Here is a 27858-nt window from a genome sequence, read left to right as displayed (position 1 = left end):
AGTTCAAAATACTTCGTAATTTAAATTTCTCAAGAACATTGTCTTGCTTTAGTGTCAAATTCTACTTCTATTGCAGAACCAAAGTTTTCATCTAATCATTCAATTATGTGAATATAATGTATTTACATATTGATATTTCAGCCAATGTTTTCAGAACAGTAAAAGCACAAAATATTTGATGAACATCAGTCAGCTAGGTACTATGGTGAAATTAAGATGTTCTAATACAGCAAAATACAAGTAAAATTAAATATCCCAGTTATCTTGGTAAATAAAGACATGATCCTATCAGGTTTAACAATGCTTCCTTCAGAGTATGGAGGAATGTGAGCCTATCAAGACACAGAAGTATCTCCATTCTTATAAGTACTTGTATGTGTCATGCTTGACAGCATATATTCTTTCACACATGTACTCTCTATTGCCCCCTATTCGGAATGAAGAGATGTACACAAGGCTTGGGTGAAACAGGGCCATTTTATTGACCAAACAAATTAAATAACTTAGTAACCTAATACCTTAATAATAGCAAGGGTATAACTAGCGGTACTGGTCGAGCCAAGGGGTCACTTGGACCTACTCCTCGACCTGCATGGGCGAGCACCCCCTGCCCCAGGCGCAAGCCATCCACTGCATGGCTGTAACCCGGCCGGCCAGGTGAATGGTTCCCCCCTTTAAAGTGCCATACACCCCAGGGGATCCCAAGGGCAGCCTGCCCTCTCAGCTGGCAGCCGTAAAGCCCGCCAGCCGATCTGAGACAGGCCCCCATTCCCCACCAATGGGGCTGTGCCACCGGGTACTCACTGGCCCGCTCTGCCTTCCCAAACTAACCAGCCAGCAACTTAAACAACCTGGAAACAGCCAACTAAACTTGCAGTACAAGGTAGGCAAAAAACACCCCTCACCAACGGCCAATCCAGCGAGAGGTGAAAAAATTCCTACCTGGCCCTGAAAACCAGCAACCGGCTAATCCTGTACTGCATAAACATAGGGCGCAGAGGGCGGGACGAGCTTGCAAGGTGAACTGCGCAGGAGGGAAGGCAGGGTCGGCCTATAAACGGCCAGGCCATGCCCCCTCCCAGCACCCGGATGCCCAGGAAGGCTCTTTCTTCCTCCGTGCAGGAGGCAAATGGCGGCACCCGGGTAAGTGCGCAGGCGCGCCCCAGGAGTGCCATTTTCTTGTGTTCCTCATGGTAGTGTGACCATGCACCTACATTTACAGTGCTTTCACAACTGTAGCTCACAGATACTGCAATGCATAACATCAAGATACGGGTAGATATACAAGGTAAGTCCATGATTTCTGTCCACCCAGCTTGCCTGTCAAATTGGGTACTGCAGAAGAGGCACCAACTATTTTTTGTATTTGTTTTGAGTGGTTTTAATGTGTTTGTTTATTCTCATGCATCTGAGTGGTGGCTTGTGATCATAAAACATTAGTTGATTCATTCATCACATACCTACTTTGCCATGTGCAGAGGGGAATAAAGACAACCAATTAATTGTAAAATAGTACAAAGGTATCTTGGTCTACCTAAGTTCTACATTTCCTATACTACTAAGAATGACAGCAGAGGGTTAAAGGAGATATTTTGTGGCTCAGTGGAAGGAGACATGCCTTATATAAAGGAGGTTCCAGGGTGAAAGGGAACCAAGTAGCTCACAAATCATCAGCTCACAAATTTGTATCCCATACACAACAAGTTATATAAGGGAAAAACCACTCTTGTTTGTCCCAAAGGGTCTGATACTCAATACTTTCTAGAGGTGAGAGTGAAGACGACGACGATGACGACGACGACGACGACGGCGGCGACGACAACAACAACAACAACAACAACAACAACAACAACAACTATCCTCCATCTTTTTGCTCATTAGATTAGTTGATAGCTAAGGACTTAACTAGAAGCACATGGAAAAGTTTCAAAAATACATCAGAGAGAGAGAGAGAGAGAGAGAGAGAGAGAGAGAGAGAGAGAGAGAGAGAGAGAGAGAGAGAGAGAGAGAGAGAGAGAGAGCATACCTTATAATGAGGAGGTGGAATGGTACGTTACTTAACTTTCTGAACGTAGCACTAAATTATAGCCCCTAGGGTTAAAAGCCTTCATAGTAAACACATTATAATCAGTTACTGGTACAACTTTGAAACAATCTGTCTTGCTGTTTCCTGTCTGCTTGGCACGAATACTGTGCAGATGAATGTAAAAAGAAAAGCTATACTGTAATCATGTGCAACTGTATGTATAAATGAGTAATGTTCTGCCTACATATAGGGAGTTTTTGATCCTTTTAATCTTTGAATTGCCAAAGAAAGAGACGTGGTTGTGTGTCCTGTGTTAGACGGGATCAGTGATTTCATAGCATTGTGGCATTGCTGGCAGCAGCATATTAGTTGCTAGCTTGCCAGACACCAGGCTTGGACTGATTAAATAAGTATCCAGTCAGCTTTCTAGAATATATTTATGTGAAACCTCTAGACTGCCGTATGCTTTGCTTGTGGCAAATTTATAAATGAAATAAATATTGCCAGATTTATAAATTGTCTGAATCTATTTTAGGGATAGTGATTGTGTGTGGTATTGGCATCTGTGATAGAACAGGAAAAACGGTTTCCAGTGATATAAAGATCTTTATTGAAAGGTTTTACTTGAACCATCTTCCAAACAGTGGGTGCGAGGCTAAGGACTAATGCATACAGTGTCTGGGCAGCTACAGAGAACAATGGGAAGGTGGTCTCCACATAACCACAAAGGCAAAGTTCAGTTGAGCAGTAGTATGGTGTGTTGTAATCTACATGCATGGTAGAGTATACAGATGATGCCTTGTTCTACAGTTTTGAACAGGCTTTCTCACTGCTTTTGCATAGACATTAAACAGCATAGAGTAGGAGTTTTACGATTCCAAAGCACTCTTCTATTGCATTCAAAGTTGACTCAGTCCCCAAAGAAGCCATACTGAAATCCCGCTAGAAAATCCATTTTATCTAGGATTGAAGCTACCACCAGCTCTACCACCTTGGGCAAAAGGTTAGATTGGAAAGAGATTGGTATATTTGTGATTTTTTTAAAATGCAAAAGTCTTACAACTACTTTTTCCAGTGCAAATATAAATGTTTCCTTCTTCAAGGAGGCATTAATTATTTTAAGGGCATTAATTATTTTAAGGATTCAGGCCACCTTTCCAGACACAACTGTTACTAACCATGATGGGCATGGATTAGCAAGCATGTTAAGGATTGGACAGCTTCATCCACTTGTTCTGCATTTTCTGGTGTCAACAACTAAGTCATCCAATCATGTGATGAGAGGAAGATGAGGCACATTCTGTAATAGTCTAGGCTCAAGCTTCACATCTTTGAACAGCTCCCCAGAAAAGGTCTGGCGACTTCTGCCCTCCTGGCTTTCCAGCAAGGCTCTAAGACACACTTATTCCAGAGAGCGCTGGGCAGCAGCCTGAGCAAAGGGGAGCATATTCTGTTAGTGGAGTCATGAGGTATCTTTAGAAGCTTTGAAATTAAGCGTTAATGCACTATATGTGTTGTTTTAATATTTATTTTTTACCCTGCTGTTTTAATATTCTTGTTCTGGATTAGTCTGGTCAGGCCTGATTCAGATATAGACATGCAGTTAAGAAGCCCTGAGCATCTACTTAGTTTTCCTATATCAAATAATTTAACTCCTGACAAGAGTTACCACAATAACATTTTAGGTTCGTTATCAGGTATAGTATACAAGTAATACAATTACAAGATCTCTGCTTTCATTCTATTATTAAAACATGATTATTCAGCATTCTTAATATTAATGCAATCCACAGAAAATAATATGATCCATTATAACTACATAGATAATAACTAAAGGAGAGCAATTACATGAGTCCAAGAAAGTATATTACTCAGAGATGAGCAGATCACAGGCAAGGAGCCCCATTCGAGAAGTTCCCAATCAATTCTGCTTCTCATATATATGTTTAAAGGATTTCAAAATCATCTCGTAACAGTAACTGACTGTTCCACTTCAAAAGGGCTCTCATTAATTCCTAATTCTCTTATAACTCCAAACACCATATAAGGTTATCTATATTGCAAACATATTCTTGAAATATGAATTATTCATTTTTGCTCTATTTTATCTTAACAAAGTAGTATCTATCTATCTATCTATCTATCTATCTATCTATCTATCTATCTATCTATCTATCTATCTATCTATCTATCTATCTATCTATCTATCATATTAAAATATTAAATATTTTAATATTTAAAATATCATTATATATAATATATATTATGCAATACACATAAAATACAATAAAACATATAGACACAATAAACAAATAAACATAAATACACCCGATCAGGGAGGAGGGCCAATAAGACCAGTATCACACCCATTGTTTTCTAAATGTCAAGATTTCTGGAATTAGCCACACTTGTTCATAAGAAAGAAAATGCACAGCCATTAGATCATTCAAGATACAGCCTGAATTGCAAGGGCTATCATTCTAACAGTAAATCTAGATTCTCGTGGTTCAGTCAAATTCACTCCTTTCTGTCTGACCAGAAACAGAGTCTCCACTGGAGATGTGGAATCAACTCAATGGGATTTGTCTTGTGGACTGCCACAGGGTTCTGTTCTCTCACCCATATGAGGCCACAGAATGAGATCATCTGGAGTTTTGGGATTAGGTGCCATCAACATGCAGATGACACCCGACTCTATATTTCATTATCCAAGCCTCCAGATATGTTCGTATTGGTTCTGAACCAGTGCTTTGAGGTTGTGACTGGACATGAGAATGAACAGCATTATGAACGGAAAAAACCCACAAACAACCCATTCGTCTGTTTGCGAACAAGCTGTTTGTAAAATCAAAAAGAGTCCAGTAGCACCTTTAAGACTAACCAATTTTATTGTAGCATAAGCTTTCGAGAATCACGTTCTCTTCGTCAGAAGCATGGAGGGCATAAGGAAACTGGCCAAATATAGAGGAGGAGAGGGGGGAAGGGGGGAAGGAGGAGAGAGGGGGTGTAAACAACTCCTTTGATATGGAGATGCAGACAGCTCCTTTTGGTGTGGGGATCAGTTTGCTTGTGTAAAGATTCAAAGGAGTTTGCAGTGTTAGTCTGTAGTAGCAAAATCAAAAAGAGTTCAGCAGCACTGCAGCACAAGCCCTCGATAACCACAGTCCTCCCTGCCAGATGCATCTGACAAAGAGAACCGCGGTTAGTCTTAAAGGTGCTACTGGACTCTTTTTGATTTTGCTACTACAGACTAACATGGCTAACTCCTCTGAAGCTGTTTGTAAGGCTCCATTCTAAACGAACAAGTGGTCGTTGCAAGCCTCGTTCGTTACCTTCATCAGCCATTCGTCAAGCCAGACAGTCTGGGGCATTTCAATCAATTCTCCTGGCAACAACAGGGACTGAACTCTGTCTGAACTCCTTCTGGCTTTCCTTCTGGCCCTTCAAAGTACTTCCAGCAGAGAGTCCTGTTTTTGCCACTGTGAAGAGAAAATGACAACAAAGGGGGAGACCCATGGATCATGCCTTTCCCGGGGTGCAATCTCTCTGAAACTTGGGGGCATCTTTGGAGGACAGTGAGGACTATGTTGCCTGCAAATTTGATGGGTATTGGACATTGGGAAGGTCAGTTTGTAACCCCTCAAAGTAGCTTTCACCAGAGAGTCCTGTTTTTGCCACTGTAAAGAGAAAATGACAACAAAGGGAATGACCCATGGATCATGCCTTTCCTGGGGTGCAATCTCTCTGAAACTTGGGGGATCTTCGGAGGACAGTGAGAACTATGTCCCATGCAAATTTGGTGGGTATTGGACATTGGGAAGGTCAGTTTGTAACCCCTCAAACTAGCTGCCTTCCAACAGGCAGTTTCGTTTTTGCCACTGTGAAGAGAAAATGACAGCAAAGGGGGGGGGGACACACGGATCATGCCTTTCCTGGGGTGCAATCTCTCTGAAACTTGGGGCCTCTTTGGAGGACAGTGAGGACTATGTCCCCTGCAAATTTGGTGGGTATTGGACTTTGGGAAGGTCAGTTTGTGGGGTGTTTAAAGGGCCCTGCCCCTTGCACTGGCAGGAAAGGGCCCTTTAAACTATCAGCTGACAGGCCATCTGCCAGCTGATAGTTTAAAGGGATCTTTAAGGGACCACTAACAATGAATAATGAACATGTTTGTGAACAGGGTCATGTTCGTTACTGTTCGTTGTTCATTGTTCATGGATGGCAATGAACAACAAACAGCTTGTTCATTTTTTTTCCATTCGTGCCCATGTCTGTTTGTGACCAGGTGTCTAAAGCAGAACAAAGTGAAGCTGACTCCAGGCAGGTAATGCTGGTTAGAAAGGCTGATATTGTCAAGAGTGGATCCAGTCTCTCTAGACTGGATGCACTTATCCTAGTTGGAGTGAAGTTGGCTTTCTCAGTGAAGGTCAAGAGCTTGGGGTGGTCATAGACCCTGCCTTACTGTTTAAAAAGCAGGTTGACCTGGTGGCCAGGAGCACCTTTTCTCAGATGCATCTGTTGCACCAACTCTTTCACTATCAAGATTAAGCTCCTCTGGCCATGCTGATCCATGTTTCTGTAAACTACTGCAACATGCTCTACATGGGGCTGCCTTTGAAAACTACCTGGAAACTACAACTCCAGAATGTGGCAGCCCAGCTATTGTCAGGGGTCAGTCACTGGGAATATATAGTACCCATTTTGCTACATAGGCTGCAAGTTTATTTCTGAGTTCAATTCAAGGTGCTGTCCATTACTTTTAAGGTCCTTTGTGACCTGGGACCCATATATTTGAGACACCATCTCCTTCCATATGTCCCAGTGCGCCAACTAAAATCCTCCAGCAGCCTTTTTTTTTTTTTTTTTGGTGTTCCACCACTTAGGCTGGCCTATCTGGTGTCAACCAGAACCCAGCCCTTTTCTATCATGGTCCCTGCCTGCAGAATTGGCTCCCTGATGAGGTGAGGGGAGTCCCTTCCTTGGAGATATTCAGGAGTCACTGCAAGGTTTGCTTATTTGCCATGGCTTTTGTGGGGTGTGAAGCGTGTGCATCTTTTAATGGGAGAGGGAGAAATTTTATCTTGGTTTCAATTTGGAAATTTTAAATAATTTTTTAAGTCACCTTGATCTATTTGGAAAGGCAGGGTATAAATGCTTTAACAAACAAGTGTATAAACAAACAAACAAACAAACAAAACTGTATTTTAAACCCTGTATTTTAAACTCCTTCTCTTCAGATTACAGTAGACAGAAAATACAACTGTTGTATAAAAGTGTGCCAGGTGTATTTACTAGGATGAAAACCCTGTCAATGTTAGTGGGACATTTTGCTTAAACTTAGCTCACTTTGAGGAGAAAAATGCAACACTAAGTTTTCTTTTGCTTTGTGGGATTATGATTGCCAATTTTGGCTTGGGAAATTCATTGGGATTTGAGAGCAGTGCCTGGGGAGGATGGAGTTTGGGGAGGGGAGGAAGCTTGGCAGAGATGTGAATATTGTAAACCCCCCACTTCCAGCTGATATTTCTTCTGAGATCCAGTTCTAATTCTGGGAGAACTCTTGGCCCCACTTGACAGCCCTATGAAAGATGCATAGGATTCTACATAACTGCAATTCCTTAGCTGTGCAGATAAGTGCAGATAAGTGCAAAACAGATCATTCCTTTCTGGCAACTGAGGATAGAATAACAATAACAAACACACAATAATAATAGCAGCTTCAAAAACAGGTTTGTTTTAAAAAAAAACAGCAGCATTTTACATCACACTATTTAAACTGTTCATGACAGCATGGCTAAGAACCTGAAGGCTGCGGGTCCTCTTTATGGAGCTCTCTTTCTGCTCATATAACCAGGACAATACATTTATTTTAATCTCTTTTTTGAACTTGACCAAATGTAATGCAGAAGTTTTGACAACAAGGGATCCTAGTGGCTTTCAAAATCAGGCAGTTTGTTATGTGAAATAAAGCCTGTAAACTACCTGTTGGTTAGTTACAGCACAGGAAGGCAGAGGGGAAAGCCTGCAAATTGGAACACCACCATTGTATGGTTCATTACCAGCTCAGTTCAAGCTGATTTCTCTGTAGTCAGTCTCTTCTTTGTAAATATATGCTTAAAAACAGTGTGCATGTCATAGATGCATTTCCTTAATAAATGTTCTTAAAATAACTGACATTAGACTATGAAAGATGCCTCTTATTTGCAGCCATCTTTGGTGTGGTATGATCCCTGATGGGTTCAGATTTCTTCTACTATGAGCTTTTAAGTGTTTGTTACCTCTCAGTGATCTTAATGGCAAGTCAACAGTAACATCATTTTTTAAATGTATTTGGCACATCCTGGAAATGTTTTTCAAACTGCTGAACATTCAATACTTTATAACTGTGAGGCACTTTTATCCTTTTGCCTAAATCAAATCGAATGTACTTCACTGAACATCAATCAAGATCAAGCACTTAAGGAATAAGTACTAAAGTGTTAGGGATTTTTTTTTAAAAAAAAACAACCCGGAAATAAACATGAAAGAGAGAGAGAGAGAGGAAAACATATACGCAGCAATGTGGTTAAAAGAGAGATTACATTGTCTTTTTGGCTGGTTAATCAGAATTATTTTATTAATGATGAACCTTGGTTACTTGTATTTGGATTGTTACACGTTTGTGTACCGGTATTGGTCTATATGTTCTATGTTCCTTTAAAAGTTATCTCTCACTTAATAATGTAATGTAGCAAAAGGAGCAGACCCCAGTATCCTTAAGGTATTACATTAGAGCACAAATAAACATAAGAGCTATGGGTATGCACTGAGAAATTATAATTTCTAATTTGGGCTTGCGGGGGTTACTATGATTTTTTGGGGGGGGGTAGGATATTACTGGTTCAGGAACCAAATTGTATTCCCCCCTCCTTTTGGAACATTATTTTTAATGGGAAATCTATTCAAGAGGCTGAGACAGCTGTTTTTCAAGATAATGGCACCAAATTTGCACAGAACACAGTACTCCCTGTAATCTAAAAACCCTCCATTCAAGCAGATAGAACAAAGGGGGTCGATTTTACAGACTCCCAAAGTAGGTGCCTCTCTTCTGTCTTTAATTTTCCTTTCTGACATTTTCTTTCTCACAAGATACATTTTAGAAAAGAGTAAAGAAGGAAACAGAGGAAAGGAAATCTGGAAATGGTGGAATGCTGGTGCCGAGCTTCCTTTTCCTGAACAGTAAGAGCTTTCTGCTTGCAGAGGAGAGCTCAGAGAGCTCTGAAAAGAGGCTGGGCTTCTTCACAGCTGAGACTTTGCAGCTATCACAATTTCTGCGGGTTGTATCTAGCCAGATTTTCTGCTGGTGAAAAAAGGCGGATGGGTCCCCTCTGACCACCAAATGAGCTGTACTGGGGCCTGCATAAAAAACAGTCAAATAGGATGGGAGCTGTAATAAGGAGGGACATTCAGTGAAATTAAGTGAAAAAGTTGGCTGGATCAAACCCTTATCATCCTTTTCAAATGTATTTCTAAGATTACCTGTTTGAACATGTCATTTATGTTTGCATATTCTTAAGAAATCATTATGCAATATACACAAGGGGAATGGAGGCTGGCTTATTCCTGTTGTAATTATCTGTTAGTCATTGTAGCAACAACTGCAGTGTTGTAGTACACTAATGTAAGTATAATAGGAAACAATGCTAAATTTAGTGGTTATTTTATTTACAGAGGGTTATAAAGACAATTTTTTCCTTTGAAAGAAATTTTAATCTTCAGTGTATTTTTTTTTTACCCAAATGGCATGGTTATCTGGGATTAAATTGTGTTGTTTTTGGAGTGGTGCTTTGGAAACCATACAAAGTGTATATTCTTTTTGTGTGTGTTACTGTACTAATGAAGTCCTTGGCATGAGCCATTTATGAGGTATAAAAAACAAAATGTTCTGTCAGCATTTATACTGGAAACATTCAGATGTTTTGCATAGTCATATATACTCTACAGTTGAATTTTTAAGAATAAATAGCATATTTCATGATTTAAAAGTAATAGATCATTCAATTGTTTTTTACAAGGAGTGGATATTTCATTTTTGGTGTAGGAAAATAGAAGTTTAGCTGTTAGGTATATTTGTAGGTTATGTCTTGGATTCAAGGATTCCCAGGAGTTTTTCTGCACTGGTAACAGATGGGCAGTCAATAGAGTGACTGCAGAATGGGAGCAATATGCATATTGTCTGCCTAGCTCCTGATAATAATCTAGCTGCAGTGTTCTACACCAATTGGAGTCTCTGAGTAGAGTGCTTTACAGTAGTCTAATCTTGATGTTACCATGACATAGATACTGGTTGAAAGAGAGGAGTAACTCTTTAGGTTTCCTAGATCCACATTAAACCATGGGGCTAACTTCCAACCCCAACAAGGTTAATAAGGGACTATCTTATCAATACATTTGAGGAGTTTCACGTTACATGCTCCCATTGCATCCTCAACAGAGTATATGTTTGGAATTCTAAAATCCCCTAGAGCATTTTGGAATCAGAAAGGATCCATGAACCTCCATGCATGGATAATTTTAACTATAGTCCCCTTTTTACATGATGGTAGTGCCATATTCATCCTTGTCTTGACTAGATAATGATCAGACTATGGTATTGCTAGAAGGACTAACATGATTTACCTTACATAACTTATACGATGTCAGAATAAAGCCACTAGGGAGCCATATTTCCGGTAGACATCAAACCCTTCCAGACAGTGAAAAGCAATTGTGATGAACTCCAGAAAGTTCTCTCCAAATTGGGGTGAATGGACCCCTTTACACACTGCCACCTACCATAAACTTTTTTACAAGTTCAAGGGGCTATATTTGTAGTTCAGGGCAGTTAGAATTTGCTACTCATCTGATCTCTTATTTATCAGTTATAGAGCTCTGACGCTACTACACATAGAGTCCCCTCTCTCTTCTTTCCAGAAACTTCACCAAACTGGGTTGCCAGTTTCCTATTTTCACCCATCCTCACTTAGCTAATGCCCAGGGCTATTGAAGTCGGAAACTCTGTTCTTTTCCCCCTTTTACGCTTCTGCCATATAATTCATTATGTAGAATGGTTGTGACCAGAATAGCTTTTGTTGGTGTGTATGTTGTTTTTCCTGATGTTGTTGATCTCCACACAACAGGTTTTGAACAGAGAAAAAACATCTTTATTTACAACTTTAGCATTACGGAATTCAACATTGAGATATATTGTGTTTAATAAATGAACTGCTGATCTCAGACTGTTCTTTCTGTTAATGGTTACAAAATAATATTTCACAGAAGCCACCCAGCCTGCTGCTTCACATACTAAAAATCCTTCTCTTCATCTCTCTCTCTCTCTCTCTCTCTCTGGCTGAATCCACATTACCTCCGCGCGTCCCAGTGTTGCACTAAATGTTCGCTAAACACCCAGAAGTATAGCGTCTTTCTAGCGCGATTCAGAAATCGCGCTTGAAAGACGCTATACTTCCGGATTGTTTAGCGAATATTTAGTGCAACACTGGGACGTGCGGAGGTAATGTGGATTCAGCCTCTCTCTCTCTCTGTCTCTGGCCGACTTTAATGGCTTTCAACTGCTAGTCTCTGTTAACATTCTGTCAGCTCCCACTGGCTGTCTGTTGGGAGATGCAGAACTGGACCTGTCCATGACAACACCAATATTGCTAACAACATTTAATGTAAGGAAGTGCAAAGTGATTCCTACTGAGCAAAAAAATCTCAGAAGTCTTTCCATAAACTTTCAACATCCATAGACTTTTATCCAACCCACTGAGTTTGTATTTTTCTTTTCTTCTGTGCCCTGTGTATTTTAAAGTAACTTTTCCTGCATATCTCCAGAGTCCAGATACCCTTTCTAACACTCTTTTCTTTCCTCTTGCATGAACTGCTCCTTGGAAAAACTGTTGCTGATGAGTAGGAGACCCTCCAGAATGATATGCCTTGTGACACAAGCAAAATAATTCCCTCACACTAGCATGAACTGATTATGTTCTGAAAATTAAGGAAAAGCTTGTACAAAGACTGGTCAATGTATGTTACACTCAGTGCACACACAGCTGAATGTGTGATTGAAACTATATATTTATCTGGATACTGGTCCTTGTTTTCAGTTGTAAAGTGAATGTGCATTGGCTCTTTCTTACACATATATACAGATGTATGTGCAGAAGATATATGTGTTCACTGGGTTACTATTGATTCCCTTTAAACAGTATAGTAGAAGGGCTGTAGAACAGAATGATTTTATCTATTAGAAATGCCGTGGCAAACAGTACTGAAAACTTCATTGTCTGACTGGTTGCTGGAAGATGAAAAGGTGCAGCTGAAAGCTAAATTATTTGTCATCCTGACCTCTTTAAGTACAGAAAGTTGAGCACATTCAGTGTAGAAAGTTAATTTTTAATTCATTAAGCTGTTCTGCAACTGTCCTTTTCAAGATGCTGTGTAGGATTTAGAACAATATATTTTTCATTTCTTTTCCTTTTCTTTTCTCTTTCTTTTTGGTTCTTTTTTTCTTATCTTCTTTTTAACTTGCATCTGTTTTAAAAAACTTTTAAACAAAATTTATGTGAAAAAAAGGAAACTCACTGGGTGACCTTGGGCCAGTTACATATTCTCAGCCTAATTTACCTCTCAGGTAGGGACGACTGACCACTAAAAGCACCAGGATACCTCCCAGTGGGCTGATGCCCCCTCCAACTTGGTCAGGCTCTTCCTGTGACAGAAGAACTGTGACTGAGGTCCAGCCTGAGCCCTTCACCAGGTAGGGGAAGTGAACATGTGAAGTTGAGATGTAAGACTGCTTTTCAAGTTAAATGTCTGTGCACAGACTCTCATACCTTAATAGATGCAGAGGAGTTAGCTGTGTTAGTCTGTAGTAGCAAAATCAAAAAGAGTCCAGTAGCACCTTTAAGACTAACCAACTTTATTGTAGCATAAGCTTTTGAGAATCACAGTTCTCTTTGTCAGATGCATGATGCAGGGAATGAGCTGGTAGTTACAAACACCTGGTCAAGAGTAGTTTTCGGGGCAACTGCCTCTGGGCCTGGCAGGGGTGGCCACCATTGCCCCCTCCCCTGCCGAGCCTCACCTAAAGCGGCTAGTGATCAGGTGGGTTCAGGTGATGGGGCAGTTAGCACTAATCAGTGGGACGGGTTCACCGTCGCCCCACCTCCTCCTTACCTATCAGCACTCCCTTGCTTCTTACCAAGCAGGAACTCCGGAGTCGGGACACCTGCAAGGAAACAGGAGTGGCTGCTGTTAGTTAGCCAGACATTCTGGACTTTGCCCTTCTTCCCTTCGATGGGTGCACAGTTCCCCCACTTTGCTCGCAAAGTCCCCAAAGTGTACTCTGTGCCTGCCACCGTGAGCACCCTCTCCCCTGCCCTGTGTTCAAAGTGGCCACAGTACGCAGCACACAGGCAGAGCTTCCGGCCATGTGCTCACTTACCTGAGGGCTGTGGGCGGCGCTGGCCGGATGTTTTATAGGGTGCCTTCGCAGGTGATTGGGTGCAGGGAGGAGGGCTCATCCACGCCGGGCCCACACGCTGATTGGTCCCCGGGATAGTTCTCATCCTATGCTCCTTCAGGCCATGGGGGCGGGGCGGGGCGCTCGGAGAGGGGGCCGAGTTTTTGCCATTCCATGGGCACCTATGGGCTACGCCTTCTTCTGTGGCGTAGCTCTTTTGTGCTGCTGTGGGCGTTCCCGCTTCTGGAAGGGCTTAGGGAGCAAACTAATTCCGGTCCTGCCCTCCTCCCGCCCCCCCTGTGCTGGCACGGGGCTCTATGCCACTCCTCCACCTCCACCCAGCCACCTGTTGCTTGCGCCGGTGCCAGCGCCAGCACGCCAGCGGTGCAGCGCCTCATCCCACCGCTGGCGGAAGGCCATTTATGTGCACATAAGATCCAGTTCCACTGTCGCAAGCCTTAGTTCGGTTCCTATTCACTTTCCCCACCCCTGTTAGGATTGTGCTGCCTGACTACTGGTCTACTATAAGCAAACAAAAACTGTGTAAACACAGGTTGGAGAATGTACTATCATTGTGCTATAGTAGTAATCATTCTTGTACAAATGTAATTTTTTTTCTGTTGAACTTATGCTGCCACCAAGCCTTAATTTATACTTTTTAGGCATAAGAGAAATTGTAAGTGCATCTTCTTTTAAATGTAAGGTTTGGAAATTAAAACAAATGTATGCTATGCTACAAATATGAAGATGCAAGGGACGTGGCACCAGCTCTGAGGGAGAAGGATGCTTGGAAAGTGAGCTCCATCCCTCCCCACCCTAAAGCCTCAAATTAAATCATCATAACAGAAACCAAAAGCAAAAAATGAGAGAAATATGCATAAACAAAAGGCGGAGAAGAAGAAAAAAAGTCTTTAAAAACCTTCAAGATTACTTCCTGGTTCCGCAGCAAGCAGCAGAGAAAGAAAGTGCAACAACCAAGATGCCGGTTGAAAGCAGCGAGGGTAAGATTAATTTACCTATCTCTGCCAATCCGATGCTTGCCAAAATATTTGACCAAATGGAACAAAAATTAATGAATAAAATCTTAACCATACTTCAACCATTTGAAGAACAACTAACAGAAATCAAAATGGCTTTAGGCAAAGTAGCACAAAAGGCTAACCGAGCGCTGATACTAAGCACATCGCTGCGGTCCAAAATACCTGTCTTACAACAGGAGAATAAACAACTTCAAGAAAAATTTTTTACAAATGGAAATCTTGACAAAACAATCTAATCTTAAATTCAGAAACTTTGAAGAGCAAATGACTGTAAATGCAGATCTGCCTTCATTTTTAGAGTCATGGCTGACACAACACTTGCAGCTTGAAAAGGGAGCAACCCCAATAATCACCAAGGCTTTTCGCCTGGGAACACAAAACAATCCAAAAAACAACCCTAAAAATAATAAACCAAGAGACATATTAGCTATGATTCCTGACTGGAAGACAAGAAGTAAAATCTTGAAAATATCAAAAGAAACAAAGGCTCAGTTCTGTATAAAGGGACACATATCCAAATACTCACAGACTTACCATCTACAATTTTTTTAAAAAGGAAAGAACTCACATCTACAACAGAAGCACTGAGAAAAGCTCAAATGAAATACAAATGCACTAACTATATGACTCTTCAAGTAAAAATACAAGATACCATCTACCAAGCTACAGATCAGGAAACTGGAAGAATACTATTGCAGGACCTTGGCATTGAGACTTTTTCGAACTGTGACAGAATCTCACAGAAAAGAAAAATATCCATTCCTTTATCACCTTACAAGGAAGGCAAGACCCCAGCGAGACATATCTAACAAGCAAAGAAAAAACAGACAGAGATGTTAAAATTCAAGTTGAGAGCAAACTAAAACAACTTGTTAAATGTATAATGTATAAATCTGATTTAAAAACAGAGGCACCGGGGAGTGGGGGAGAGAGTGGAGCTCACAAATAGGGCCTCCAGTTATTTTTACAATTCTTCAAGTTGGTATAAGAAATACCAAGTAGTCTGTAGGGGGTTACTCTTGGGCTATAGAGAACTGTTTAGTAAGCAACTTAATTTAATCTAGTTTAGAGTGTATTAATCAATAAGTAAGAGGGGATAGAGTTAAGAGGGGGGAAGGGAAGAGGGGTTATTTTAGCAAGGTTCATAAGGGCTATAATAATAGTTACAAATTATTGTTTTTTTCTTTTTATTAATATCTGTAACTGATCCATAAAAGGTTTGACTTAATAATAAAACCTATTTAATCATTACTATAAAAGTATCTATGTCAAATACTATCTTTAACAAGAATCTGATTATTAAAAAATATATATAAAGAATTCTCAATAGTAATGTTAGGTTTTAGGATATCATTTAAGAATATTAACCTCTATTGAAATCCAAAGATGAAACACCTACTTGTAAAAAAACCTCATCATTATCATGATACATAAACCATCGTTAACATGTAATAGAAAATTTATTGGATACCACTGTATAACAACTTTCCTTTAATATTGTAACTGTTTCTTAAGAATAACTAAATAAAAATTTGGAAAAAAGATGGCAACCAATTACAAAGATTAAAAACTTTAAAAACAACCAAAAAATGAAGATGCAAGATGCAGTTTTTATTTGTTCACTATAAATTTCATTGGTCAGCTTCTGGAACCACTGTAAGTTACTGGCTGAAAATGTTTTGTAAATCACTTGTTTTTGAAGATTTCAGAGTCCCTACACCAGTTGTCATCTACTACAAGAGGTCTGATTGGCCAAGACCTGAAGTACAGGTACTGTTCTCCCCAGTGGTGGTAGAAATTGCCATGAAGTCATAGCCTACTTATGGTGCCCCCTGCTGGGCTTTTCAGGCAAGAGACTAAACAGAGGCGAGGCCAGCCTCTACATAGCAAACCTGGTCTTCCTAACCAAGGCTGACCTTGCTTAATGTCTGAGATCTCAGAAGACTGGGTTTGCCTGGGCTAGCTATTCAGTATAGCTAATTAAATGTCCTTTAAAAAATATTTATGTTCCAAAGGCTTTTAGTATTTAAGGCATTTAACTCTGTTTTTCAGGATGGTTCATGGCATTATATATTAAAAATACATTTATTGTTAAGGGATACATTCCATTGTTCTGCAATAGTTTCAAGAATGAATGTTTTTAGTCTAGTTGTTCTGGCAAACTTCATGTAAGTGAATGCAGAACCAATTCATGTGATGCTACAGCATTTCTCCCATGTGCTTAGAGATCCATACAACTGAAAAAACTTTGGACTGGCTTCCTCACTAATTAGCCAAATCCCATGCAAAGCAGCACAACAGTGTCTCTGGTGTTCAAAGAAGAGTTGTGCTCTTTGGTGTAGTGATTAAGAAAAGCGGCAGGACTCTAATCTGGAGAACTGGGTTTGATTCCCCACTCCTCCCCTTGAAGCCAGCTGGGTGATCTTGGGTCAGTCACAGCTTCTCGGAGATCTTTCAGCCCCACCCATCTCACAGGGTGATTGTCATGATGATAAAAATACACATTTTATAAACCACTCTGAGTGGGCGTTAAGTTGTCCTAAAGGGCGGAATATAAATCAAATGTTATTGTTGTTGTTGTTGTTATGAGTATTTACCACACTAACTGAGAGCTAAGCTACAAGTGACACCTGACACAGGTTGGACACTTGTCAGTTTCCCTCAAGTTTGATGGGAAATGTAGGCATCCTGGTCTTGCAGCTGTAATGGAGAGCCAAGCTGTAAAACCAGGATGCCTACATTTCCCATCAAAACTTGAGGTAAGCTGACAAGTGTCCAACCTGTGTAAGGCGTCACTTGTAGCTTGGCTCTGATTTGCCCAAGTAGAAGGCAAATTCAAAAGTTTCCACAGCCATAGGCAGGCCTCACCATGCAAAAGTCATTTCAGTAGCAACCATACTTCCACAAAACCAGTGAATCAGTCCACAGGATCCACTTCTAATAATAGAATGCTGGAAGGAACAAATAACAAGAAACACATGGGCCATAACCAGTGCAAACTTTATATGCTATAAGTACTGGCATGTATTTTGAAGATTCATTCTCCCTGTATCTAATCAGATGGCTATTGATGTTCCAGCATCAGTCATTCTCAATGATTTGCATAACTTCTCTGAGACAACAAAGAATCCTTCATTCCAGGGCTTCTTGTATGGCCCATGTGCAAACCAGGCTTTGTTCATCTGTGATAAAATCAAGTGTACCGTGTCTGCATAGTGCACTTATAAAGTCTGTACCAAATGCTATGGCAAGTAAAGCAGAAACTGTCAAACATCATATGCCTTATACATTTTCCTTTTCCCACAGGTTGCTTGTAGAAAAAATGCATTTGTGAAAGCAAATATGAAATTGCATTCTGACATGCACAGGAGAAACATGAGACTCATACAATCTGTAGTCAAAAGCAGCTGTGGCTCTCTTCATGAACTATGAGCAGAGTTATATGGGCTCTACATGCTACTTTGTGGAATCTTTTCAGTGCTTACACATTTGTATTGTTTATCTGATCTGTAAGCAAATGAGGTAATTGGCTTATTGGTTATAAGGCGATACTACATTGTCCTTTCAAAAGCTTGGATTTGTTTTTATAATAGCCCAGAGTAGCTTAAGCTGTTCTTTCATCATTGAATGTTTATATGCTATACATCATCAAGTTCAAGCAGACACTGCAAAGCTGGGAAATATTTTATTTATTTGAATTTCCGCAGAGGGAATTTGTTTCAAGCAATTCTTTGCCGCTATAAAGATATCATATTAAATGTACTCTGTTGGATAGCATTCTATAAAATTGTAAAAGAAACTTCCAAGGCAGTCCTTCTTATCAAGCATGCCCTGTAGGCAGGATGACTGTTATCTTTCATTTGTTGTCTGCTTTTGGATCATCACAATTCCTCTTTTTGTCTTTTTGAGAAATGAAATAGAATGTCTTGGAAGATTAAAATGTTCTCCCACTGGTTTTTGAGTGTTGTGATTTTTTTAAGTCTAGGTCCATTTACTCTTTTGCATATGGAAAGTCCTATTTGTCCAATGTAGAGAGTGGAAGGGCATTGCTAACACTTGATAGCACTTACATAACACTGGAAGATAAACAAGTGAATGAACCTGAGAAGATATAACTGATGTTGTCAGGTCCAGCAAGTCTGTTGTTGGAATGAATATGGGGCCAGAGTTGACTTCTTGGTTAATTGCAGGACCTGGTCCCAAAATCCATGTATGTGTTAAGAAGTATATTGTTGTGAGTGAGGTTTGCGGATGTGGCAGCAATAGTACCTTTCTGCACATGTGCATTCAGTCTGTCTACAGTGAATGTCTAAAAAAGCTGTGGTGTCAGAGGAATAACAGGACATAAGTGGCCTAGATCAGAGGTGAAATTGAGGCCAAACATATGAAGAACTGGCAAACAGACTGGACAGGGATAAGGGAAAAACAGAGCAAAAGGAGGTTCAGGTAAGGAACTCTAAACTGGAGTTGTTAGCTTGCCTGTTGGCAGGTTCTTTCTGCTTCCTTTCAATAGGAGCTTGGGAGACTGGAGACAATGTGGTAATTCCGGCTGGTGGCAACATCTGCTTTGTCCTAGGGGCCATGATTTGCCTCCCTGGAGGAGGGGAGGCAGCGGCGCTTTCCTGGCCATCCAGGAATGTCAGAGGGGTGGAGTTGGAGGCCTTATAAGGCAGCTCCACCCCTCGGCATCTCAGTTCGTGCCTTGTGCTTGGCCCACCCACTTTACCCTATTTCAGTGCAGGTTTAGCCAGTCGCCATTTATCTGGGCCAGGTAGGAATTTTTCCTCCTCCTCCCATAATTGAAAATCAGAAGGAGGAGTTTTTTTGCCTACCTTGCACTGTTGATAAGGGGAGGTTATTGTGCTTTGGTGGGTCCAATAGTTCCCTTCATGGCAGAGTAGAAGTGGTTGAAACTGAGCGGGCCAGTGAGCACCCTTGGCGTATCCCCATTGGTGGGGAACTGGGGTCTGTCAGGAGTGGCTGGCTGCTTCACAGCCCAGTTGCAAGGACAGACACAACCAGATAAAGGGACCTGCATTCTGAAGGCCTGAGTATACGTGGATCTGAGAAGATGATAAGTAGCCCTGTTTATCATTATTTGGAATTTAGGGCTTAATTTTTTTAATGAAAAATGAGGGGAAAGGGAAATTATTTTTTTCTGATTCATAAAGAGACAGCTTCACTGTTGGGAAATAGGCATGATGAAGAAACACAAAGTGGCAAGTCAAATCTTTATTCAAACATTACAAATCTGATATCTGACATGGCAAATCTGATATATTGCAATGGTCACGCCACTTTCTTTTATAAATAGATATTTCAAGAAAACTGTTAAATTATTTACTTTATCTGTAAGCTTCACTTTATAATCCATTACGTATTGGCAACAGTCATTAATTGATTCTTTATTTGCTGTGTGCATGCATAACAGTCAGTAGAACTGAATGACACTAAACTGTCTGAACTTTACATGGCCTCTCTGTCTCCTTCACTTCTAATTTTCTCAACTACATCTATAATGTTTGTGTATCCTGTGTAGCAGTCCTGGGTAAAAGTACATGCTACAGGCTATATCCAGTTACAGTGCTGCATCTGTCAACTGACATTTCTATTCTAGCATTTTATTGCAAGCTTTGTTTTGTAGACTTTCTTCATACCTTTACGATCACCCAATCATGGTTCCCCTTCCCATTAAATTTCTCTTCATTCCTGTCTCTTACATTGCCCACCAAAATAATCTGGGCTATATCAAATGCTCATATATCCACATGAACTTTGTATTGCTGAATAATGGATGTATAACTCAGACTTGCAACCAGAGTTGCAACTAAAAAAAAGAGGCAGAAACACAAAAAAAGACAGATGCTGGCCTTGAAGCCACTGCACTCCCCCCCCCCAATCAAGATCTTAACCACTAGGCCAAGAAGAAAGGTTCGAAGGGGGCATGCCAGCAGACTCTAGGCACCCCAATGCAGTCCTGATGTCAGCATCAACCATACAGGAACAGGCAAAGAACATTGCACAGACAGGTATGTCTCAGTTAAAAGGCACTGGGATGACATGGCCAGAAATCCCAGTTCAATTCCTATATGAGGAAAGGTGAGAAACAGGAAAAAGCCCTGAAACAGATGTTTGCTCCTGCTAATAGGACACAAAACCAGAAACACCTCCAAAGTTAGGCTAGAACAAAGAGTGGAAACCCACAATTGGAGGGAAAATAACCCAATAGAATTTTTTAAAATTTAATTAATAGTAAAGTGGCAAGTGCTCTAATAAGTTAAATAAGTTAACAAGTATAAATAAATATATCATAAATATAGACTATTCCCATAAACAAGATGTAAGCAACAACAAGAAAGTTTTGTATAGCCGCCAGGCAAAAATGCTCAAAGCTGCACAATGCCAAAGGTACAGTCTATAAATATTAGAGAGTGATGTAGTCCAATGTAGAGAGTGGAAGGGCATTGCTAACTAGACAAGGGCACGAACAGCATTACGAACAGAAAAAACCAATGAACAGCCTAATCTGCTGTTCTTGAACAAGCTGTTCATGAGGCTCCATCCTAAACAAACAGGTGGTCGTTCCAAGCCTCATTCGTTGCCTTCAGCAGCTGTTTGTCAAGCCAGACAGTCTGGCACCTGCAATCAATCTCCTTGGCAACTGGAGGCAGGGAGGGACTGAACTCTGTCTGGACTCCTCCTGGCTTTCCTTCTGGCTTTAACCCTTCAAAGTACTTCCAGCAGAAAGTCCTGTTTTTGCCACTGTGAAGAGAAAATGACAGCCAACGGGGAGACCCATGGCTCATGCCTTTCCTGGGGTGCAATCTCTCTGAAACTTGGGGGGTCTTCAGAGGACAGAGAGGACTATGTCCCCTGCAAATTTGGTGGGTATTGGACATTAGGAAGGCCACTTTTGTAACCCCTCAAACTAGCTGCCAGCAGACACTGCTGTTTTTGCCAGGACAGGGCCCTTTAAACTATCAGCTGGCAGGCAGCAGGGGGGAATCCCCCCTGCCACCTGCCAGCTGATAGTTTAAAGGGATCTTTAAAGGGCCAGGTAAGTGGGTTTGAGAGGAGGGGGGTAAGTGGTGGGGTTTGGGGTGGGGGTGGTTCTGGCCCCCACGAACAACAAACAACGAACATATCCAGGAACAGTTTATGTTCGTCCATGTTCATTGTTCATTGTTTGTGGATGGCAACAAACGACGAACAGGGTGTTTGGGTTTTTTTCCCGTTCGTACCCATGTCTATTGCTAACCCCTCCAGTTGTGGGTTTCTACACTTTGTTTTAGCCTTGCTCCTGCTAATGGCAAAGGTGGGGACAGGCCAGCCAATTTATTTATTTTAAAATATTAGAAAGATCTTTCTGGAGCTCTTCACAATTGGCCATGTTTTTCACCATCCTGAATAATTTTGTGTCACCGATGAATCTGGCCACTACACAGCTCACCCCCAATTCCCAGTCATATATGAACAAATCATATAGCACTGTTCTTAATTCTTTCTGATCCTTGTGCATCAGGTAACATGGAAGGTTTTTAAGCATAACAATATACTAAATCCAGATTCTAGAATTAAAGAGACAATTTTAAAAAAGCAAACAATTGCTCTTTTGTTGTTTTCAGCAAGAAATACTGGCCAAAGGCAATTTTAATAGGGAAGTCTTTATCAGATCAGGCACATCAACAAAAAGATTCAACTGCATTATTCCAGTGGTGATGATATTATAATGACTTCAAACACATTATATACCCAACAAGATAACCCTCCTTGTGAAGGACCTTAAAAGGTGATTTGGATTGAAGAAACAGCAGAAAAAGGATTAAGTTTCTCTTTCACCAATTATTACCTCTTGATAACCTCTACATGAAATTTCTTTTCTCTTCAATGGTAGCTTCCTAGAGCTACCATTAGTTATGTTTACAAGGAGCAGGTTGTTTGAACCTTAATTTCTGACACAAAGTTTTAATTTTCCACGAGTTAGTTGAAATCTGCGATGGGTACAGAGAGTGATGACAGCTAAGCTTATATTACTATTCTAATATACTTTTCTTCTGCTGCTTAATCATTTTTGAAGATAAGATTACCTGAATAATGTTCTTCTGAAGAGTGAATATATTAAAGGTGTTAGAATTTAATATACCATTGTCTTTCATGAAAAACAAAGTTTCATGTGGAAGGGCAGAAATAATGAAAAGGTCATTTTCAGAAAATAGAAAATTTCAAGGAGAGAGTGGTGAGTTAATATTTTCTATTGTGAAGATTTTGCTAGGCTAGATTAATTTTCCTGTAGTATTTCATAAGGCTTTTTGATTGCAGTGGTAAAAAAGTAATGACTGCTGCAGATTTAATAATTGTCATCTATGGTGAATTGCAGCATGTCCATGATGCAGTCAGAGCTGCTTTATATCTTATAGCATCTAATATTATCAATATATGTAAGTAATGAACTTGTTAGCCAAACTGCCTCAAAGATGGGGAATTAATAGACAGTAGACTTATATTAAGGGATCAAGACCTGTGTATACCAGGGTCAGAATTCCTGGATCACACCCAATAAGAGAGGAAACTAATATTTCAATGAATCAAAGACTTTACTTAATAACCTTGAGTATACAGAATACAAGAAACACACACACATTCATTACAAGACTAGGAAATAAAAGGTGGGAAGGTATAGAGACTGTTGCATTAGTAGGAATATCGATGTTTGGGTGATACTCACTTGTCCGTTGAGAAGCACAATTCATCAGCGGGGGGAAAGTGTAATGCCTGCACTACACAAGGCGGGGTGGAGATGAGATCTCTCTGAGTGACCTCTGAGGGTCTTCTTAAATAGCCAATTCCTAGTTGGATAAAGGTGGTCAAAAGACCATTGGGAAGGAAAATTCTACAATACTATAGTGCAACAGTTTATAAATCTTTTCAAGCGATTTTAACAATAATACATAATTACATCATATTACATATCATTTTTCAACATTTTTCAGCAATCTTATTCATAATACATAGAAACAAGAGTCCTCTGCAAGAGGACCTGAGGGTGTGACGGCAATGCAGCAGGAAAAGTCTTTAAAGACTCAAAATAACGTGTCTTCTTTAGCTTTTTTCTTTTTTCAAATTTTTCAAAAGCCAAGATGGAAAAGTATGTGGCTGGTCCAGAGATGAAAGTTGGAAAGCCCAGCGGTGCCCGGAACTAAGACCGGCAGATTTTCCTATAGTTCTTCGTCCATAAGGACTTCCTCAGGGGCATCCAGCTATTTCTATATTTCAAAAAAATAAATGCCATACAATATAAGCCACTCCTGGCTTTACGTGTATTTCTTTACAATGATAATAGCAAACATAATAAATGAACATCCAGCTTACCCGTACACAGTTGCATCATATACACGTCGAGAGAACACCCATGGACGTGGAGATAATCCTACGTACTATGAGTTTGGGCATTCTAGCTTTTATACATTAGAACCATCCTGATCCTGAGAAAACTTACAGCATATTATTCCCAAATGGCAAATATCCGTCTATACCAAAAAACATTTCAAAGACAGTTCATTGTTCAAGCCCCGTGGGTGCATGGTATTTAAAGAATGAATCCATCTTGCCTCTTTCTGGAGGAGATGTAATTGCAAGTCAGATCCTCTAATGGTAGTATAGAGACCTGCCACTCTAATGTCTTCTGTGTTATGCTTCTTGTCCAAAAAATGTTGTGTGAGTGGCGCTTCTAATACTCCATTTTTAATTCTTGATATGTGTTCCAGGATCCGTACCCGTAATGGACGCGTAGTGCTACCCACATATAATTTAGGGCACGGGCATATAATCAAATAGACCACCCCCATGGTTTGACAAGTGATAAGTTGTTTCAGGCGAACCTTAACATTGATACTTCCTAGTTCCACAGAATCCCCCTGTAGCATATATTTACATGCTGTACAATGTGCGCATCTAAAAGTACCCTTAGGGGGAGGTAATCTACCCACTAGGCTCTCCTCCCGGTCAATCCTCCATGTGGCTGAATGAACCAGGATGTCCTTGATATTAGTGGTTCTTCTATAACCAATATCTGGTTCCCTTTCACACCCTGGAATCTCAGTAAGTAATGGCCAGTATTTATGGACTATTTTCTTAATCTGTCCTGACAGTGGAGTATAGTCCATGGCCCATGTTAGTCGTTCTTTTGCAGCCTGTCTTTTTTATTTATTAAGGTGTTCCTATGGACTCCCTGTGACCTCCTTATTGCCTCATCAATAATTCTAGTTGGATAACCCCTCTGAGTAAAATGTTTCGCCAGTGTCTGACAGCCCTTATTGTACTCCTCCATGGTAGAAGAATTTCTTTTTATTCTTAACAACTGTCCATAGGGGATGTTTCTTATCAAATGGGGTGGGTGGAAAGAATTGTATTCTAAATAGGGGTGGCAGTCTGTTGGTTTACTATAAGGACGTATACAGAGCCTATTATTACTATTTCTATATACTGTGACGTCCAAGAAGTTAATGGAATTCTGGTCACAGTTCCATGTAAACTGGATGTTAGTATCTTGATTGTTTAACCAATTGCAAAAATCACCTACCACCCCTTTATCTTTAAATAAAAAGAACAAGTCATCCAGATATCGACGGAAGAAGGTAATATTTTGTAGAGCAATTGATGTGCTGGACTAGGGTGATCAGAACAATTGATATATTGGTTTAGGGCACTATCTAACATTTGGCTGTGACACCTCAGAATGATCAGAGGGGCAATAAGGAAGGATGGGTGAGAACTGATCAGATCTCTAGATAGTCCATCACACTCTGCATATCAGAAGTAAGACCTTTATGACCTGATCTGCACGCCAAAGATCTGTATTTCAAATGTGGGAACAACAAAATGTCAGACAAGTGTTGGAAATGTAAAAATCATGAAGGTTCATTATATCATATGTGGTGGACCTGTGAGGTAGCAAAGCAGTTCTGGGGAGATATTACAGAAGTTATGACTGAAATTTTACAAATCCCAATAAATAAGAACCCAGAACTGTTGTTGCTAAATCTGAAATTAGAAGAGATTCCCAGGCAACAAAGAACTTTATTATTCTATATGACAACAGCGGCAAGAATTTTATATGCTCAGAAGTGGAAGACGCAAGAAGTACCATCTATTGAAAATTGGATACAAAAATTGCTGTACATGGCAGAAATGGATAAAATGACAAGAAAGTTGAGAGAACAGAATCCAGAACAATTTCTTAATGACTGGGGTAAACTAAAACAGTATTTGGAAAAGAAGTGGGACGTAAAGGGACAATTATGGTTGTACTGTCGAAGGCTTTCACAGCTTGAGAATGATGGTTGTTGTGGGTTTTCCGGGCTGTATTGCCGTGGTCTTGGTATTGTAGTTCCTGATGTTTCACCAGCAGCTGTGGCTGGCATCTTCAGAGGTGTAGCACCAAAAGACAGAGATCTCTCAGTGTCACAGTGAGAGACCTCAGTGTGACACTGAGAGATCTCTGTCTTTTGGTGCTACACCTCTGAATATGCCAGCCACAGCTGCTGGCAAAACGTCAGGAACTACAATGCCAAGACCACGGCAATACAGCCTGGAAAACCCACAACAACCACAATTATGGTTGTTAGATAACTATTAATTTTGCAGAAAGGAGGAGATACTGATCTTTACAAGGGAAGAGAGGAAATAAGTTAGAAACATAATGTAACTGATAGTTTGATGTTAGGTTTTGTTTAATCTAATATATATTATCTATTTTACTAGTGTGTTAAGATAGTTAAGAATAGAAAAGGGGATATAAGTAGTAGATTTAGACAGCGGATTGGAAAACTGTTGGAAGTCTTAGATTAAGGGGGGAGGGAAAAGGGTGGGAGAATATGGAAGTGAGGGTTTTAATTGTAAATCTGTAATATTAATTTTTACTCACCCAATAAATTTTTTTTTAAAAAAAGATCTGTATATCAAATGCAAGTGCTGCATGACTGGAGCGCTGGCAGGTCATGGCTCCTACAGGAAGATAGTTGCCCTGTTAAGCTGTCTCTGGAACATGGCTTCTCCTTGGTTCACTGCTGGCCCTGGCACTTATAGGGGTCTCAGCAGCAATGGTTGGCATCTTAGCAGCAGGCACACTGATCTGGGTGCAAAGGGTAGCTATGCCAGAATGGTAACCTCAATACTGAGCCGTGCACAGCTCATGTATATATGCCTATGTCAAGCTGCTACAGGCAACAAACTAAAATTTTGTTTAGTGAAAATTACTGTTTGGAGATTTATGGAGCCATGGAGAGATGGTGTGTGACTCTCTTGAGCTTCTTGTTTCCATATGTCTATGCCACATGCTCAGCCAAGAAGATCACTGCCAGAGAAGACCGCTAGACTAGAGAGACCTATGGTTTGACCCAATGAATGACAGTTTCAGATGTTTTCATATTTCCATGGGTGACTTCGTCCTATACTCTTTTTCCTTCACAAAATGAATGAGCATAGGCTAAGTTCAGAAAAAAGTTAGTTTCAGGTGGGTAGCCATGTTGGTCTGTAGTAGAAGAGCATCTAAGAGACCAACTAGATTTCCAGGGTGTGAGTTTTCAAGAGTCAAAGCTCCCTTTGTCAGACACATGGAGTGGAAAAGGATAGGAGTCTTTAAAGTGCAGGCCGAGGGTGGAAGGGATATTGCAAATTAGATTGTCAGGAAACTGTATATAATACATATTGTAATTAGCTAGACAGAACATGGATGTGTGTGTGTTATGTGCCGTAAAGTCATCTCCAACCTATGGCAAACCTATGAATGAAAGACCTCCAAAACGTTCTCTCTTTAACAGATTTGCTCAGATTCTGAAAATTGTAGGATGTGGCTTCTTTTATTGAGTCAAGCCATCTCATTTTAGGTCTTCCTCTTTTCCTGCTGCCTTCCACTTTTCCTAGCATTATTGACTTTTCCAGAGAATCTTGTCTTCTCATGATGTGACCAAAGTACAATAGCTTTAGTCTTGTCATTTTAGCTTCTAAGGAGAATTCAGGCTTGATTTGATCTAGTACCCACTTATTTGTCCTTTTGGCTGTCAATGGCATCCACAAAACCGTCCTCCAGCACCAAATTTCAAATGAATCAATTTTCTTCCTGTCAGCTTTCCTTACCGACCAACTTTCACATCCATACATGGCAATGGGGAATACCATAGTTTTGGATTATCTTGATCTTGGTTCCCAGAGAGACATCTTCATCTTTAAAGATCTTAACTAGCTCCCTCATAGCTGCTCTTCCAAGACTCAATCTTCTTCTGATTTCTTCATTGCAGTCTCCCTGTTGGTTA

The sequence above is a fragment of the Eublepharis macularius genome, chromosome 9 (genome assembly GCF_028583425.1).
Source record: "Eublepharis macularius isolate TG4126 chromosome 9, MPM_Emac_v1.0, whole genome shotgun sequence".
Taxonomy (NCBI): Eukaryota; Metazoa; Chordata; class Lepidosauria; order Squamata; family Eublepharidae; genus Eublepharis; species Eublepharis macularius.
This window is presented reverse-complemented; position numbering follows the sequence as displayed.